This window comes from Papio anubis, chromosome 5, assembly GCF_008728515.1.
Source record: "Papio anubis isolate 15944 chromosome 5, Panubis1.0, whole genome shotgun sequence".
In the NCBI taxonomy this organism is placed as follows: Eukaryota; Metazoa; Chordata; class Mammalia; order Primates; family Cercopithecidae; genus Papio; species Papio anubis.
Genome location: NC_044980.1, coordinates 136,845,081 through 136,864,454, shown reverse-complemented (window position 1 = coordinate 136,864,454; position 19,374 = coordinate 136,845,081). Strand labels below are relative to the sequence as shown.

The 19,374-nt window shown below is 39.1% G+C and overlaps 1 protein-coding gene across 6 annotated transcripts in view; it reads right to left on the bottom strand.

Annotated features, from left to right (window-relative positions):
* Positions 1–19,374, bottom strand: part of KCTD16 (potassium channel tetramerization domain containing 16) — a 313,564-nt gene that overhangs the window by 281,719 nt on the left and 12,471 nt on the right. Inside the window, exons 1-2 of one of the 6 annotated variants that reach the window (XM_021939825.2) lie at positions 7,467–13,573; positions 6,453–6,588 (exon numbers count right to left, since the gene is read on the bottom strand). The exons of 3 other annotated variants lie outside the window; for them this stretch is intronic. The gene's annotated coding sequence lies outside the window, so the exon portion shown is untranslated. Of the gene's footprint in view, positions 1–6,452; positions 6,589–7,466; positions 13,574–14,862; positions 16,133–19,374 lie in introns of those variants that run through there. 2 more of the 6 variants (XM_021939826.2, XR_004183843.1) reach the window with 2 other exon arrangements.

Sequence of the window (19,374 nt, the reverse complement as noted above, 5' to 3'; positions counted from 1 at the left end):
TAAATGCTTTATTTGCACCAAAGACAGTAATAAAATCCCTTCCTTTTATTGCCATTTGGTCCAAGGTCATTTATACCTATAAGGCTAAAGAAAGAAAAAGTAACTGCCCAATGGAAGTGACAGATGGAGTTTTATTATTGTGAGGCACTGACAATAATAAAAGGGCTTCACAACAGTAAAAAGTCACTTCCCTTCAAGAAAAAACAAGATCACCTGCAGAGCCACTGGCCAATCAGAGTCAACATAGAGTCCTTCCCTAGAGCCCCACATAGTAATGACAGCTAAGATTGCTGAAGTCCAACAAAATACATTTTGAGCCCCTTTAAAATGTTTTGTCCATGTCTCTTATTACTATTCATTTACTCAAATATGTATGTATCTATTTGTACAAGGAACTATGTTAAGCTTTATTAAGGATGTAATAGTGAATCAAACATGAGTGTTACTTTCACTAAGTTTATAATAGGGAAAACACTCTGTGTCTGACTTGGAGACAACTCGCACACAGGAGAAAGTGATGACTGCTGCTAAGAGAACTAGAAAAAGTTCTGTGAGAGAAACAGAGCAACCAAAGACAAAGTCATTTTTTGAAACTCTAAGAAACATCATGCCTAGAACAAAGTGCCCATTAATAAATTATTGATGAACTAAAGAAAGTGCCACTTTGCATTACTATACATTTACTGGTATGAAGTCAGAGAGGCACTCATTTAGAATTCATTTAGAGCTGTTCCAGACAGGGCTGATTCATTAGAGTGCTGATGATCTCAGAAATATTTTATATGTGTATATAAATGTAAGTCCGTTGCAGCACTCTACTGTACAGCTAATTCGTATTTGGTTCTCAGCCAGTGGAGACTAAGAGCCATTTGAGTGGCCCTTCCCTCTCCATTTGTTGACTCCACCAGCTCCCTCTTTCTCTGGTTCCTAGTGTGCCAGTGAACGCAGAAGCTCAAGATGGCTGACAAAAGGTGACCAAGCAACAGTGCTGGAGATTCTGCAAAAATCATGAAAGGTGCTGGAAGGTAGCAAACAGGTTGCACTGCAACAGCCTCAGATGTCCCTAAGGAGGTGGTCTAAGAAACCCAGATCAGCAGACATTTGTTGCCTGGTAGAAATCCTTTGAGATTTTGAAGGGCAATATAAGCCTTGCAGCAACCCAGAAAGATATGAAAGGTAAATAGAAGAAATCTTTAGCCAAAGGCACATATAGCATCAATTTAGTTAATGTGATAATTTCCAGGAAGAGGTTCCCTCATGCTAACAGGGTATGACTATAGTTTAACTTTGGGGGATGGTGGTAAAGGAGGATTCCAAGCACTGTTTCTATTTCAGATACACAGGGAGTCCTGTAATTAAGGATATCCTAAGGGTCTGGGGAAGCTGACGGTGTAAGCAACAATTCTTTTAGGCAATTTGTGACACAAAGGAGATCTAATAAAATCTTGAAAAAATAACAAGTTACTTTTGATCAGCACAAAATGACAACTTTGAAGGATCTGTGGTCACCTTTAATTACTGCAAATAAAATTTTCCTTAAGTTAATCTAATAGTCACAAATTCATAGCATTCACAAAAAATATCAAAACACAATTTAAGTACTAAAAATAATTATTTCTCACACGGAGAAGCAATGAAGCATCACGGCTAAAAGGGTAGGCTTTGGGATCAGAGAGTCCTGGGGTCAAATCCCACCTCCATTATTTACCAGCTTGGAAAGTTACATACATCTGAGCCTCAGTTTTCTCATCTGCACAGCAGGAGTAATAATTGTACTTCCTATACAGAGTTTTGTGAGAACTAAATAAACAATGCATGTTGAGTGCTTAGTTCACTAACTGGCCCATAGTAAATGCTCAACAAATGTAGCGTTTGCTATTACAAACACATTGCTTCGTGTCTTTTTAAAAATGAATTCTCCCCTTCCCCAGACTGTTCTAGATTATTAGCTCCACAAGAGCTCAGGGTAGAGTCACATCACTAACATTGGCCAATCCTTACTCTGGACCCCTTACAGATGTGAAGGGAAGGAAACAGAGCAGTCACATAAATCTCCCTCGTGGATGCAGTGCCTCCTACTGAGAGGTGGTTTGGATAAGTCAAAGAGCATTATACAGCAGTGTTGTAATGTTTCTTGTATGGATAACACATTTTCTACTTGACAAGTTATCAGTGTCACCATCTCTGGCCCCATAAGCTCCAGAGCTTGCTCCTCATTTGTTAGATGTCACTTGTCCCAGCATGGTGCTTTACATACAAGGATATCTGAGCAAAAGTCTGCACATTTTTAATGTTCTCTTCTTTCTTTGCAAATATTCCCCTTGTTGACCTAATTCAGTCTCAGTGAACCATCATCACTGTATGCAAATGACTGCAACATCTAAATGCTTGGCCTTGCTTTCTTCCCAACTTCCATACACCTGCTGGGCATCTTTACAGGGATCTACCAGCACCTTACACTGGAGTCCAAAGCTAAATATCTGTTTTCCACTCTCATCTTTTTCATTTCCAAGTTCTCCTTCTGTGTTAAGAGCATGACAGGTTTCTCAGTCCAACTGAAAATCCATCATCTGACCCCTCCCTTTCCATTGGCACCCAACACTCAATAATTAAATCTACCCACTTTTTCTACTATACTTCTTTCAGATATCTCTTCTCTTCACTTCCATTTGTCATACCTTTGTGCTTTGCCTTTTACCCAAATTTGACTAGGAAATAATTACGGAACACTTACCATGAGCCAGGCACAACACTAAGCTATAAGCTCTATGTGTTGGGGATCCAGAAACAAAGTAGACCAGCTCTTTGCCATCATGGAACTTCCATTAAAGGCGAGAAACACAGATAATAAACAAATAAATAAATAAATGAGCAAGATAATTTCAAATAGTGAAATTAGCTATGAATAAAATAGAATAGGTAATATTTTTAAAAATACCTTGTTTGGGGGCAAGAAGAAGAGGATTGGTACTGCAGGCTGAGACTCTGGGGAGGGGAGTCAGCTATGTGAAATGCTGGGAACAGTGTGCTCTAGTCAGGTGGAATGGCAAGAGCAAAGGCTCAGCTGTCTGAGGTGAAACTAAGCTTGGCTTGTTCAAGGATCCAAGAAAGCCAGCAAGTTGGATCCCAGTGAGCAAGGGTGAGAGTGCAGGTCTGAGAAGCAGGCAGGGACCAAACCATAGATTTCATTCTATGTGTTATGGGAAGTCATTGGGAATTTAAAGTTAGATGTGACATGTTCTGGTTTGCTTACTTTTTAAAAGGTGACTTTGGCTGATATGGGGATAATAGATTGTCAGGGAAACACAATTAGTTGTAGGGAGATCAGTGGGGAGAATTTGCAGGAATTTAGTGATATATGATGATGTCTCAGACTAGAGTGAAGTAGAATAAATGAGGAAAAGCTGGTGAGGATTTTGGGGATACAGGTGTTGGTATTTCTATATGGACCTGTTAATGTTCTCCCTCCTTTCAAGTTTTTTCATCTCAGTTCATTTGACATAAAGCTAACAGTGTCCTCTTTCTAAAGATGCCATTCTTTGCCCAGATATCTTAATTGGCTCCCAACTGCTCACAGAATAAACTCCAAAGTCCTTGGTGTATATTCAAAGCTCTCTGCTATCTGGCCTCACCTTCTTTAGAGTTCCATACAAATGGGCTTATAGGGAAAGGGAAAAAATGGTTACAGAGATACTCCAAAGTTCTGAGATAAATCATTTCACAAATAGTGATATTCACAGAAAGTGGTGCTGGTTTTGGATATGTGAAGGCCAGTATTCACAGCTCTTCAACTGCTCTTAAAATCTGAAAGGTTCTGTCATAAATGAAAGAGCCACAGTGCCTCAACCAGTGGCTTGCTTTAACTTCCAAGGGAAGAAATAGGAAAGCTCTAGGAACCAGAAGAAACCATGTAGCCCCTTAGAACACAAATAAATAGATGAATTAATTGATTTTGTTATGATCCTTGGCTTCATTCGTTCCCTGGTCTAAAATCAATCTCCCATTATAATGCAATTGAAGTGAAACCTCACAACAAAATGTAATGATCAAGCGAACTATAAAAAGGCGGAACGTAATAGAATGAAATTGTGTATCACATGGACCATATGATTTCCTTTCTCTTCTGTCTTAAGTAAGCATTTCTTGGAAATCAAAAATTCATGTCAAGATCATCAAACCAGACTTGAGACATCATCAGGATTAACAACCTAGAGTAACAGAAGGGGGCAGTGTTATCACAGTCTCTTGCATCCACCTGAAAGCTTGAAGAAGAGAAACTGAAAGTTACCCTGAGTAACACTGTTCACTTACCTAGCATCCTGAACTGAGTCCCAATTTCAATTACTCATTTCTTTCCACTTGTAAAGTCTTAAACTCCCAAAGTCAGCAATGAGATGCCCCCTTTGGTCTACCAACTTGACATACCCTGCCAAGCCCTATGAGAAACTGATCCCTTCTCACTGTAGCCTCAAGAAATGCAAGCCTGTCTCTACATTTACCTTCATTATTAATTATTCTGCCTTTTACAGAATGAATGGTGAAAGAAATTCACTTGTATTGACCATATAAGAAAAATACTTTCTATTTAACATGTTCTCATCAGAAAAGGCCTAAAGTTTCTTTGTATTGCTGGAAAAAAAAATGGAAATATGCAGCTCCGTACACAAGCACTGCCACAAACACTCACTGATAGTCTGAGATGCATAGCAAAACAGGGAACCCTCTCGGTCCTTGAGATAATTTAGCAGACAAGTCTAGAGACAGATATGTGGAGGCAAAAGCTGGAAACACCCCCAAAGAGGTGGTGAAATTTCTTAAAGAAATCTGAGGAAGGAGAACTCAGTCAGCTGCCTTCAGGGCTTAGGGAGGGAGGATGAGAGGAATGAGAGGAAATATCATGACTAGACAGGGTTGCAATTGCACCTTGAAGGACAGGTGGAACCTAGAAAACAGAAGCTAAAGGTTCTATGTAGAAGGGAAAAATGGGTGAAAAAAATGTGTGCGTAAGTGTGTGTCAGGGGTATATAGAGGGGAGCAGCAGTTGGGAAAAGAACAGGGAATTATCCAGGTTGGCTGGAGCAAAAAGCACCAGTGAAAGAACAATAGAGGAGTTTGAACCTAATTCTGTAAACACTAAGTAGTAATTGTGAGTTTTTGAGGAGAAATGACAGAAACAAGTTTCTCAACAACTACCACTTCTAAGGAGTAATCCAGAACTCATCTACCCTCTCCCTAGCATCCCTTTGCTCACTTATCAGCGAGGACTTCCACCAATGATTCCCATTCAGTGTCCCACTGACAGGTGTGGCTTTGACATTAAAGTTCTAAGAATTTCAGTTTTTACGACAGTACTAAAAAATATTTTCCCTCCATCCCCCAGCCATGAAAGAAAGGGAAATAAGGAGAAAAGCTGCTCTATTACCGATTTGGCAAAGTGAAGAATGGTATACATTGAATGTCACACATTAATGACAATCAGTGAGGCTCACCTTCAGCAGAGAATGAGGATGTTTTATGTGTGTTGTGGTGTGTGTGTGTCTGTGAGTGCCAATTCACTCATTCATTCAGTAAATGTTTGTTTAGTATGTTCCACATGCTGGGCATTGCTATAGGCAATGGGGATTCCACAATGAACACAAAAGAGCTGAAGCCCCTGCCTTCACTGAGCTCACATTCTAGACAATAAATGAATAAGCATATCGAATGTCAGATGATAATAAATATAGTGGAGAAAAATAAAATAGAATATTAATTACTACGTTACTGGGGAGGGGTATTAATAGCAAAGGGACAGAGAGGACAAGGAAAGAGGTAGGGAGAAAGTGTGTTCTTTAGTAGTTTAAGCTAAAAAAAGCTTTTTCCAGTCAGGTGAACTATAATAAGGAAAGGAATTTTCATTCAGCAATCAATTGTAATATTAATAGATATAATAATAGATACCAATTACTGAATCACTACTAAGTGACTGTCGCTATGCTGAGCATTATTTCATTTATTCTTCACAATAACCTTGTTAGTGTGACACTTACAGGTGCAAAGGAAGGTGAGGCATCGTAAGAGAGAGAAAGGAAGGAGAGAGAAGCCAAGGTTCAGATAAGTCAAGTAGCTAGCCCAAGCGATCTTACGCAAATGTACAGAACGTGGATTTGAGTGCAGACACTCTGACTCCAAAGCCTGCACTCTTAACCCAGACACTGGGTTGAGGTACAGAGATAAATAAGTCATGCACTCTGCCTTGGAATTGCTCATAGTCTAGTAAGAGAGACAGACTCGTAAACAAATAAATCCAGTGCAGTGATAGGAGCTATAATAGAGGTATAATAGCGTTAAGGAGACACAGAGGAAAGAGTGACTAAGTGCCTGGCTGCGGGTGGGGTGAAGGGTCATCAAAATGCAGACATATTCATTTGTGCTTATGCAATTCATTGCTCTTGCTGGGCCTGGTTACTCACAACGAATCTGCAGTTCCGTCTAAAACCTTTTCCGGTGGATTTCCCCAGTCTGTCTTCACAGGTTGTGGTTTGTCAGCCTCATCCTGAATGCAATAAGTAGTTCTGACACAGAGCCCACATAAACTCTTTAAAGCCACTGTGGAGAAGGAAGGGAAATAACAAGAGAGCAGTCTACCTTAACTACCTTCATAAAAGGCTAAGGAATATGGCAACCATATGAATTAAAATGAGATGACTAATAGACGGGAAAAGAGGAAAAAATGCTGGCAAACCACTTGAAAAAACTCAAGGGCATGTGTATTGTGATACAAGGTGGCTGACAACAATTACTGAGAAAGGAAAACTACATTCCGTGAAGGTCCTTATTACCTAGCACGATTTGCATTAAGCCTCCATTCTTAACCTAGGTCTGCAAATGGGATTCACAAAATTCATGAATTCCCTGAAATTGTATGCAAAACTCTATGCACCTGCTCTGCCTTTTTTTTTTTTTTTTTTAGACAGAGTCTCTCTCTGTCGCCCAGGTTGGCGCAATCTCGGCTCACTGAAAGCTCCGCCTTCCGGGTTCACGCCATTCTTCTGCCTCAGCCTCTCGAGTAGCTGGCACTACAGGTGCCCACCACCACACCATTTGTTTCTGCGTTTTCAGTACAGACGGGGTTTCACCGTGTTAGCTAGGATGGTCTCAATCTCCTGACCTCGCGATCCTCCCGCCTTGGCCTCCCAAAGAGCTGGGATTACAGGCGCGACTTGCTCTGCATTTTCTAGAGATCCCAAGAGTTCACCCAAATTTCAAAACAGTACATGTTCTCTAAATAGGTTAAGAGCTATGCGTTAAATACTTTCAGAACTGCTACTCCAGTAGATTTAAGTATTTTAAAGAGCCTGGCATAATTTAGAGGGTCCAAAATGTCTAAGTGCATCATTAGATATCATTGTTATTTATTGCCTTTATCAATGTTTGCAAATTACTAGTACTACTTAGACACCCTACATATGAATATAAGGCCTTACCATGACAACAGGGCTTGCTTTTGATTATGTTGTGTATAGCTGATCTTTTATCTCTCTTTTGGAACTTCTTTGTAGATTCACTTTTCAAAGAAGCTGTTCACTCAGTATTGATTCGCAACCTTTTGTGGCAGGGGAGGGGAGATGAGTATTTGATTAGGAATATTACAATGCCCATTTGGTGTTTTCAAACCGACCTCTCACCTGACTCTTTTCCACTCCAAACCACTATTTCAGTCCTTACTATTCATAACTCAAGTTATTTATCTGTTGATACATTCTCTTCATGTATATTTGGATCACTTTAGGCACAACAGCTTAAATTTTATTTTGGTTAGATGCCTCCTTATTACATTTGATTTACAGTCATTGAAAAAGTTTTGAGGATAGTGGAGAATCTTCCACCTTTTTACTGATGCTGCTCAATGACAAATTTGCCAGAGGTTGAAATGTCCTACCTACTAATCATCAGCCTAGCCACTTTTGGTTAAGCACCCTTTGTGGGTTGAAGAAGAGTTAGGATGAGAAAGCTTACCACCAGATGTATCATTCTAATCTCCACCAGGAAATGCATTCTTAAAACTAACTTTGACTATTTTCTCATGTATTTTCTATTGATAGGCATAAGAAAACAGATCTAGGATGAGAATGCGAACTTAATGATTCCCTATTGCTAAATAACAGTAATCTGGAAGAGATAAAAAGCTAGTATCTATTAGCTTTTTGTAAGTACCAAAGGACAATATGCAGAGAAGGATTACATTAACAGAAAAATCCAGATGAAATCTAAGATTTGGACAATTCATTATCAACCAGAACATTTGCCTAGACTCTTCCCCATCAAAGAAGACTTGCTGTTGTGATAAGAAGCAAGAAACCTATAATGATGGCAGATTATCAGAGCCTTTTGCTAACCCTGGTGAAAAACAACTCCAGATACGTAATTTTTCAGTCTACTATGTCTAAGCTAGGCTCAGACGGAAGAGTACTGTCTACTAGATTAACCACATCCACTTCCGGTGGGGCTGGAGACGTGGTTACTGAAGCAATGGCTTGAGCAAATATTTTTTGATGAAATCACAGCCTGAAGTAGAAGAGCTGCTGGCAAAAATAATCTAAACAAAGATCCTGGCTGGTTTCCAATAAATAGCCTTCTTTCGTCAAACATTTGACACAACCTAAGACATCTGGAACTTGTAGAATCACTTTTACAGATAAAACCAAAAACTTTACAGAATATTTGATTAACAACAAGACTCTGGGGTACCCAAAGAAATCTAGAGACCAACTGCTATAGAATAAATCTAATAAACAAGTAAGCAATTAAAAAGTCTACCTCCTGCCAACCTCAAGTCATTAATGATTCAGTGAAAACAACTCATTTTCCTATTTTCCTCTGTATATGCTTCATCAATAGAATTAAAATCTGAGGAAAAGGGGAACCCAAGTGATATTTTGTTATAGCTAGAAAAATAAACAACATTTTTCTCTCACCCCGTGTGTGTGTGTGTGTGTGTGTGTGTGTGTGTGTAATCAGCTCTTACCTTTGAAACTCTAAATTTTATTGGCCCTGTTATTTTTTAATCCCTCCCTGTTACAAATAGAAATGTAGTCCTAGGAATGAATAGAAAATGAAGACTAAAATATTACCTGAAATTTGCATTCAATATGCATAGTAACAACTATTACAATAATGAGCCAGGACAATGCATTATGTCATTGGCAGGCAGAAAATTGTTATAAGTGGTTTGCAATATCTGTGGCTAATAATCTGGAAAAAAATGAGTCTAAGAAATAAATGAGATTTGTCAGATCTTTCAAATAAACATGTAAGAAGTTTTGTGTTCTATGAACTATTTTTTATGTTTGCGTGTATATGGAATTTAGGAACTGAAAAGCCCTAAGGAGTCCTTTGACTATTTGGGGAGTGATTATTTGAATCATGTTTCTCTCCCCCAGTGACACTGTAAATGCTGAGAGAGAAGGGATCATTATTATTTTTGCTCATTAATATATCCCATCCCTAGCACCTGGCACAGAGCCTGACACGTAACAGGTGTTCAATAGTTACTGAATGAATAAATGGATCAATACATCCCTATTCCAGTTTCTTTTTGTCTTCATTATTCAGTTGAGAAAACTGAGGCCAAGAAAAGCTACACAGCTTTTACACTTCTAGTGGTTAAAAAAGTTAATAATCCTTTACCTTAATCAGTTTTGTAAATATTAAAACTTTAACATACATATAGTGTAACGCCTTTGATGCTCTGTCTTTGGATTGGGCATGTGTTGAGAAGAAAATGTGGATACCTGGAAAACAGTCTGGCCATGTTTAAACAAACTGGTTTTTTAAAGTCGTCCTGCTTTCTTTTAAGAGGTGAGAGAGCTTTGAGACAGACTTTTCAGCTATTTTTTTTTTTTAACTACAAAACTAGAAAATTGTTAAAGTACATATAAATAAAATAAATGCAATGCTTATGATGATGAATAGTTCTGACTGGCAGCATGTACAATTTTTTATTTAAACTTTAAACCAATTCCCTTAGGCTCTGAACAGGGACCATAAACCATTAGTTTTTTCTTTTCTTTTTTTTTTTTTTTAATGGGATCTAGCACAAATTTGGTAGAGTAGACTTCATATTTACATATTTCTTTCTTATATAACTATAGACTTTACATGATAGTGTAAGTTCTAATTGTTTTCCGGGTTGGCCATATGAGAGTCTCTGCTGTCTTTCCTGATTGTAAACATCAGGCATAACTGATGAATTATTCTGTTTCTTTTGTGGGCTACAGTTTCTATATGTGACAAGTAAGCTATCTTATGATATGAATGATAGATTATAGAATAGGCTCTGAAGATAGTCTGGTGTTCAAATGATAAGAATACAGAAGAGGTTCTGAAGCTCATCTGGAGTTCAAATCTTGACTTCATCAACTGGGTGGGTCACCCAGGGCAAGTTATCATATTCCCTTCCAGGTACACCCAGACCCTTTTGCACCTCAGGTATCTTACCAGTAAAATAGGATGATAATAGCACTTGACTTAGAGAGCTCTTACGAGGATTAATTGAGCCAATACATGTAGAATACGTAGGACAGCATTTAATATATAGTAAGTACTAAATTGATGTTAGCTATTGTTATTACCTTTTTATTAATCAAATCACTCATAAGAAAGGTTTTTTTTTAATCTTAATAATTTCACTCATGTATTTATTCCTAATGCAAAAAAAAAAAAAGCTCCCTATCTCCCAAAGAAACAATACAATGTGAATGGGTGTCTAGTAAAACCGTATGAGAATCATCCCTCCCCCGCTCCAGGTTTCTGTGCTTCAGGTAATGCTGTCACCCTTGCTCCAGGTACAGGTGCATGATTTACTTGGGTAGACTGGTCACAGCACTTTATACTCCCTGCCACCATGTTTATCATAGCAATGGACATGGAGCTCAATCAGAGCCAAAAAGATGTGAGTTGGGAACGTTTTCTGGGACCATTAATACATATGATATGGTTTGAGCCACTGGATTCAAACACATCCGAAGCTAGCTGTACCCTAGACTTGGCGTCCACTGAACAATGAATATCTTCCTACAACGATATCAATTGGCATTTAATTTTCTGTTGTCTGAAATACAAACTTATACAGAAGAGGTGTCCAGTAAAAAAGATGTAGGTGATATTTTAAAAGATTGAGTAGGTGTCAGAGAGGCACCTACTCAGTCTTTGAGTAGTGGTTGAGTGCATAGACTCTAAATCAACTTCCTAGGTACCCATCCTGACTCTACTGCTCAGCAGCCATTTGACTTTGGACAAGTAACTTACCTCTCTGCCTCTGTCTTCTTCTGTAAAATGAAGATAGTTAACAGTATCCATTTATAGGGAAGTTTTGAGGATTAAATAAGTTAACATATGTAAGATACTTAGAACAGGGCCTGACACATAATAAAAGTTTTAGTTATTATTTTATATTATTGAGATCTGAAATAATGGTGATAAAGTGTAACAAAAAGAACAAAGGAAATGGCTCTTATCATGTTGCTAAGATTTTTCTGTGTACAGAGGAAATAATTGATTAATTAAATGAGCCTCTTTGTAGCAAAGGGCTTGAACAGACATTGCTCCAAAGAAGATATACAAATGTCCAACAAGCATATGAAAAGATGCTTAAAATCACTAGTCATTAGGGAAATGCAAATAAAAACCATAAGATATTGCCTCATACTCACCAGCATGGCACTGCAAAAAGAAAGAAAGAAAATAGCAAGTGTTGGCTATCGTACAGAGCAATTAGAACCTTAGTGCACTGTTGGTGGGAATGTAAAATGGTGTTCCACTATGGAAAACAGTTTCTCAAAAATTAGAAATAGAATTACCATATAATCAGGCACTTCTACTTCTGAGTATATATCAAAAGAATTGAAATCGGGGTCTTGAATAGATATTTGTACACCCATGTTCATAGGAGCATTATTCCTAAGGGCTAAAAATTGGAAGCAACCAGAGTGTCCATCAATGATAAACAGACAAACAAAATGTGCCATATACTTTAACATGGACGAAACTTGAGGACATTATGCTAAGTGAAATAAGCCAGTTATAAAAATAATAATACTATATAGAGTAGTCAAATGCATAGAAATAGAAGTAGAATGTTGGTTGCCAGAGCTGGGGTGGGAAGATTGATAGATACAGAATTTCACTTTGCAAGTTTAAAAAGTTCTAGAGATTGGTTTCACAACAACATGAATACACTTACCAACACTGAACTGTATACTTAAAAAGTTACCACAGTTAATAATAAATAAAAATTGAATTTTAAAAAGTACCTCTTCATAGTTCTGTAGGCAGCACAGTGCCTGATTAAGCTGTTACTAATATTAAATGAATGAAAATGTTACAAACCTAATGACAAAACAAGTAAAGGGTGAGGTAGTTCAAGGAGTTGAAACTGTCATGGAGTAAAGTAGAATCAAGTATCAAGCACTATGTACAAGATTTATGGTAAAGATTAAACAGACTACACAGTATTATGTAAAGCATGAAACCTATAAATACAGGTTCTAGTCTTGATTCATTTATACTTTTATTTATAACATATAGCAAATATTTGATAAGCACCTACCATTTGCTAGGCACTGTTCTTGTTCATCAATGAACAAAACTGCCCTGCCTTCCTGAGGCTTATTTCTAGTAGTAGGGTAGGAGAAGGTAGCAATATGCAATTTCTAGTTCTAACTGGATGTGTGACACCAGACAAGTTCCGCGAGTTTTCTGGGGTTTAGTTTCCTCATCTATAAAGCGATGTGCATGTGGCAGAGGAACAAAATTGTACTTTTCCTATATTCCACAAGATTTGAAAATTATTTTTAAATACGGGACAAGACCATAGAAAGCCACTAGGGGGCAAAATGAGTATGGAATAAACATTTTACTGATGTGAAATTGTAGAGACGAAAAGGAGAGTCATCCTTTATGCATCATTAAAAAAATAAGCAAACAGCAAATGTTGTGCATCTTTATAGGTAGAGAAAGAGCACTATGGAATAGTTATCCAACCGTATTTTAGTCTATGAGTAAATTATTTTATTTTGGGACCACGTTTTTATAGGGAAGAACAGTGTGCAAGAAGCAGAATACTTCACTAGTAATTGAATAACATTTCTAAATGTAGGTAATAACAGTAAGACTATATCTACAGAAACACAAAACACCAATAAGTCGATTCAATACTGAAGTAGCCCTTTACTCACATGTTACGATTAATACATATTTAGAATTATCTCTTTCACGTTTATTTTGCTTTGGTCTTATACCCACTCTTTTATTTTTTAATTTTTCTTATGTTTTATTACATAAAGTTAAGGCGTACAACATGATTTTTGATATACATGTACATAGAGAAATGATTGAAAGTGACAACTTACCATATCCATCATCTCACAGATACTCTGTGTATGTGTATGTGTTAAATAACAACAAACGATAATAACAAAGACATAATAATAACAAACAGATAACTGGGAGTGAAGAAAGGTAAAAGGTAATTAAGACTACAATTGCACTTAATTTTAAGAAAGTTTTTCTTTAACCTGTCTCTGTCTGCTCTTTCTCTCTCTGTCTCTGTCTCTCTCTCTCTCTCTCTCTCTCTCTCTCTCCCCCCTCCCCCCCGACGACAGGATCTCCCTGTGTCAGCCTAGGCTGGAGGGCAATGGCACCATTATGGCTCACTGCAGCCTCAACTTCCCAGGCTCAAGCAATCCCCGGTGTGCTTAAGCTCTTACCACACACCTAAAATCGACTCTTTGAAGTAGAGCACCTAAAATCTACTCTTTGAAAATGTCCACTATGCAATAGCATATTATTAACTATCACCTTCATAGCCCCCCTGCTGTACTTGGGATTTCAAGATGTGCTCATCCTCATTACTGCTACTTTGTACCCTTTGGTCTGCATATCTGAATCCCCTCTCCCCCTGGCCTATGATAACCATCATTCTATTCTGCTTTTGTATATTTAAAGAGCTTTCTTTCTCTGTTTGCTTTTAGATTTCACATGTGTTTTAGTCTGTTTTCTACGGCTATAACAGAATATCACAGACTGGGTAATTTATATACAATAGAAGTTTATTTGGCTTATCATTCTGGAGGTTGTGAAGTCCAAGAGCATGGTGCTGGCACCTGGCAAGAGTCATCCATGGCGGAAGGTGAAGGATGGAAGCTACCACACAGACAGAAATGAATGGGGATAACCTTATTAGGAACCCACTCCTGCCACAACTAACATACTCCTGCAATAATAGCATCAATCCCTTCAGAATGGGAGCTTAACCCTAGTGGCCTGGTCACCTTTTTTTTTTTTTTGAGATGGAGTTTCACTTTTGTTGCCCAGGCTGGAATGCAGTGGTGCGATATCAGCTTACTGCAACCTCCACCTCCCAGGTTCAAGCTATTCTCCTGCCTCAGCCTGCAAGTAGCTGGAATTACAGGCACACGCCACCACACCTGGCTAATTTTTGTATTTTTAGTAGAGATGGGATTTTGTCATCTTGTCCAGCCTGGTCTCAAACTCCTGACCTCAGGTGATCCACCTGCCTCGGCCTCCAAAAGTCCTGGAATTACAGGCATGAGCCACTGTGCCCGGCCCTGATCACCTCTTAAAGGCCTCATCTCTTAATACTGTTACAATGACCATTCAGTTTTCAACACATCAACTTTTTGATGGACATATGCAAACCATAGCAACATATAAAGAGAATCATGCAGTATTTTCCTTTCTATGTCTAGTTTATGTCACTTAACACAGTGTCCTCCAGTTTCATCCATGTTGCACAAATGGCAGAATCTCCTTCTTTTTAAAAGCCAAATAATATTCAATTATACACACAAACACCACCACTAACAACAAATTTTTTATTCAGTCACCCACTGATGGACATTTAGGTTATTTCCATATCTTAGCTATTTTGAATAATGCTGCAATGAACATGGGAGTGCAGGTATCTCTATAAGATGCTGATATGATATCCTTTGGCTATATACACCCAAAAGGGAATTGCTGTGTAGATACAGCTACTAACCAATCTAGGTCTCTCAGATTACACAAGAATGTTCACTATTCTTTTTTTTTTTTTTTTTTTCCACTTACATCCCATTGAGAAGTGGTGGTTTTAAAACATGTTTAAAAAATCTTTGCATAAAAAGTTGCAGTATAATTCTCTTTTCCTTGAATATGGGCCAGCTTTAGAGAGATGTTTCTAGCCAATAGAATGCATCAGAATATCATATGACTTCGGAGGATGATGTAGAAATGGTAATACAGCCTTTTTTGTTTTCTCTCTTTCAGGATTCTCTTCCCCAGACTACAGCCACCACATTTGGAGGAAGCCCATACCACATGAAGAAACCACATGTATATGTTCTGTTTGAGAGCTCTGGCTGAGATCCCAACATGTAGCCAGCATCAACAGTCACATACGTGAATGAGCCTTCAGATGAATTCAACATCCAGCTTTTGAGCTCCCCAGCTGAAGTTGTGTGGAACAGAGATGAGCTACACCCAACAAGCCTGTCCAATTTTAGATTTTCAGGAAATAAAATGTTATTGTCATGGTTTTAATCCACCAAGTTTTGAGATTTTTTTAATTTTTTTTTTTTTTTTTGGCTTTTTGGAGTTTTTTGTCTGTTTTTCTTTACAAGGCAACAGATAATTGGAATGAGGGATAGTTATATTGAGAAATATGGCAGAAGAATTTAAGGAAATGAACTACAAGGGGATTAAATGAGTGCTTCTGTGGTGTCCTGTTGGCATGGATATACTTCCCCTTGCCCTGAACAAAATAAAAAGTTCTCAAGGTATGCTATCCCTCACTGTCTAATCCCAGGTGCACTAATGCTCAGGACTGTGGTCTTAGAAACAGATGAATGCTTCTCATGTAGGAGCATCATTATCACTGACAGCAAGGATAGTCATTGGCAGATCACTATAAACATTTCCCAAGCAGCAGATCTCCAAATTAGAATCTTTTCTTGGTTCAGACCTTCCAGTTCACAAAGAGTGGTGATCCTGGCTTATATGGAAGTGTAGTAACGACCTTATCAAGCTAGAAGCATTGAGGAACAGGAGCATTCTCCAGGCAGAGGACTGATGGCTGTGAACTTGCAAGCACCTGCAGGGAAGATGGGCGAGTAGAACTATGTTAAGCTTAAAAAACCATAGACAGGGAGGGTTCCAAGATGACTGAATAGGAACAGCTCCAGGCTACAGCTCCCAGTGTGAGCGACACAAAAGACAGGTGATTTCTGCATTTCCAACTGAGGTACCAGGTTCATCTCACTGGGGCATTTCAGACAGTGGGTGCAGGACAGTGGGTGCAGCCCACCAAGTGAGAGCTGAAGCAGGGCGAGGCAGCGCCTCACCTGGGAAGCGCAAGAGGGAAGCGAATTCCCTTTACGAGCCAAGGAAAACTGTGACACACAGCACCTGGAAAATGGGTCACTCCCATCCTAATAGTGTGCTTTTCCAAGGGTCACAGCAAATGTTACACCAGGAGATTATATTCCACGCCTGGCTCGGAGGGTCCCACCTGCACGGGGTCTCCCTCATTGCTAGCACAGCAGTCTGAGATCTAACTGCAAGGCAGCAGCGAGGCTGGGGGAGGGGTGCCTGCCATTGCTGAGGCTTGAGTAGGTAAACAAAGCGGCTGGAAAGCTCGAACTGGGTGGAGCTCACTGCAGTTCAAGGAGGCCTGCCTGCCTCCATAGACTCCATCTCTGGGGGCAGGGCATAGCTAAACAAAAGGCAGCAGAAACCTCTGCAGATTTAAATGTCCCTGTCTGACAGCTTTGAAGAGAGGAGTAGTTCTCCCTGCACAGAGTTTGAGATCTGAGAACGGACAGGACAGACTGCCTCCTCAAGTGGGTCCCTGACCCCTGAGTAGCCTAACTGGGAGGCACCCCCCAGTAGGAGCAGACTGACACCTCACATGGCTGGGTACCCCTCTAAGACGAAACTTCCAGAGGAACTATCAGGCAGTAACATTTGCTGTTCAGCAATATTCACTCTTCTGCAGCCTCCGCTGCAGATACCCAGGCAAACAGGGTCTGGAGTGGACCTCCAGCAAACTCCAAAAGACCTGCAGCTGAGGGTCCTTACTGTTACAAGGAAAACTAACAAACAGAAAGGACATCCACACCAAAACCCCATCTGTACGTCACCATCATCAAAGACCAAAGGTAGATAAAACCACAAAGATGGGGAAAAAAACAGAGCAGAAAAGCTGAAAATTCTAAAAATCGGAGTGCCTCTCCCCCTCCAAAGGAACGCAGCTCCTCGCCAGGAACAGAACAAAGCTGGACGGAGAATGACTTTGACAAGTTGAGAGAAGAAGGCTTCAGACTATCAAACTTCTCTGAGGTAAAGGAGGAAGTTCAAACCCATCTCAAAGAAGCTAAAAACCTTGAAAAAAGATTAGACAAATGGCTAACTAGAATAACCAATGTAGGAAAGTCCTTAAATGACCTGATGGAGCTGAAAACCATGGCACAAGAACTACGTGATGAATGCACAAGCTTGAGTAACAGATTCAATCAACTGGAAGAAAGGGTATCAGTGATTGAAGATCAGATGAATGAACTGAAGCGAGAAGAGAAGTTTGGAGAAAAAAGAGTAAAAGGAAATGCACAAAGCCTCCAAGAAATATAGGACTATGTGAAAAGACCAAATCTACGTCTGATTGGTGTACCTGAAAGTGACAGGGAGAATGGAACCAAGTTGGAAAACACTCTGCAGGATATCATCCAAGAGAACTTCCCCAACCTAGCAAGGCAGGCCAACATTCAAATTCAGGAAATACAGAGAACGCCACAAAGATACTCCTCGAGAAGAGCAACTCCAAGACACATAATTGTCAGATTCACGAAAGTTGAAATGAAGGAAAAAATGTTAAGGGCAGCCAGAGAGAAAGGTCAGGTTACCCACAAAGGGAAGCCCATCAGACTAACAGCGGATCTCTTGGCAGAAACTCTACAAGCCAGAAGAGAGTGGAGGCCAATATTCAACATTCTTAAAGAAAAGAATTTTAAACCTAGAATTTCATATCCAGCCAAACTGTTTCATAAGTGAAGGAGAAATAAAATCCTTTACAGACAAGCAAATGCTGAGAGATATTGTCACCACCAGGCCTGCCCTACAAGAGACCCTGAAGGAAGCACTAAACATGGAAAGGAACAACTGGTACCAGCCTCTGCAAAAACATGCCTAAATGTAAAGACTATCAATGCTAGGAAGAAATTGCATCAACTAATGAGCAAAATAACCAGCTAACATCATAATGACATGATCAAATTCACACATAACAATATTAACCTTAAATGGAAATTGGCTAAATGCTCCAATTAAAAGACACAGACTGGCAAATTGGATAAAGAGTCAAGACCCATCAGTGTGGTGTATTCAGGAGACCTATTTCACGTGCAGAGACACACACAGGCTCAAAATAAAGGGACGGAGGAAGATCTACCAAGCAAATGGAAAACAAAAAAAGGCAGGGGTTGTAATCCTAGTCTCTGATAAAAAAGACTTTAAGCCAACAAGATCAAAAGAGACAAAGAAGACCATTACATAATGGTAAAGGGATCAATTCAACAAGAAGAGCTAACTATCCTAAATATATATGCACCCAATACAGGAGCACCCAGATTCATAAAGCAAGTCCGTAGAGACTTACAAAGAGACTTAGACTCCCACACAATAATAACAGGAGAATTTAACACCCCACTGCCAACATTAGACAGATCAATGAGACAGAAAGTTAACAAGGATATCCAGGAATTGAACTCAACTCTGCACCAAGTGGACCTAATAGATATCTACAGAATTCTCCACCACAAATCAACAGAATATACATTCTTCTCAGCACCACATCACACTTATTCCAAAATTGACCACATAGTTGGAAGTAAAGCACTCATCAGCAAATGTAAAAGAACAGAAATTATAACAAACTGTCTCTCAGACCACAGTGCAATCAAACTAGAACTCAGGACTAAGAAACTCACTCAAAATCTCTCAACTACATGGAAACTGAACAACCTGCTCCTGAATGACTACTGGGTACGTAACGAAATGAAGGCAGAAATAAAGATGTTCTTTGAAACCAATGAGAACAAAGATACAACATACCAGAATCTCTGGGACACATTTAAAGCAGTGTGTAGAGGGAAATTTATAGCACTAAATGCCCACAAGAGAAAGCAGAAAAGATCTAACATTGACACCCTAACATCACAATTAAAAGAACTAGAGAAGCAAGAGCAAACACATTCAAAAGCTAGCAGAAGGCAAGAAATAACTAAGATCAGAGCAGAACTGAAGGAGACAGAAACACAAAAAACCCTTCAAAAAATCAAT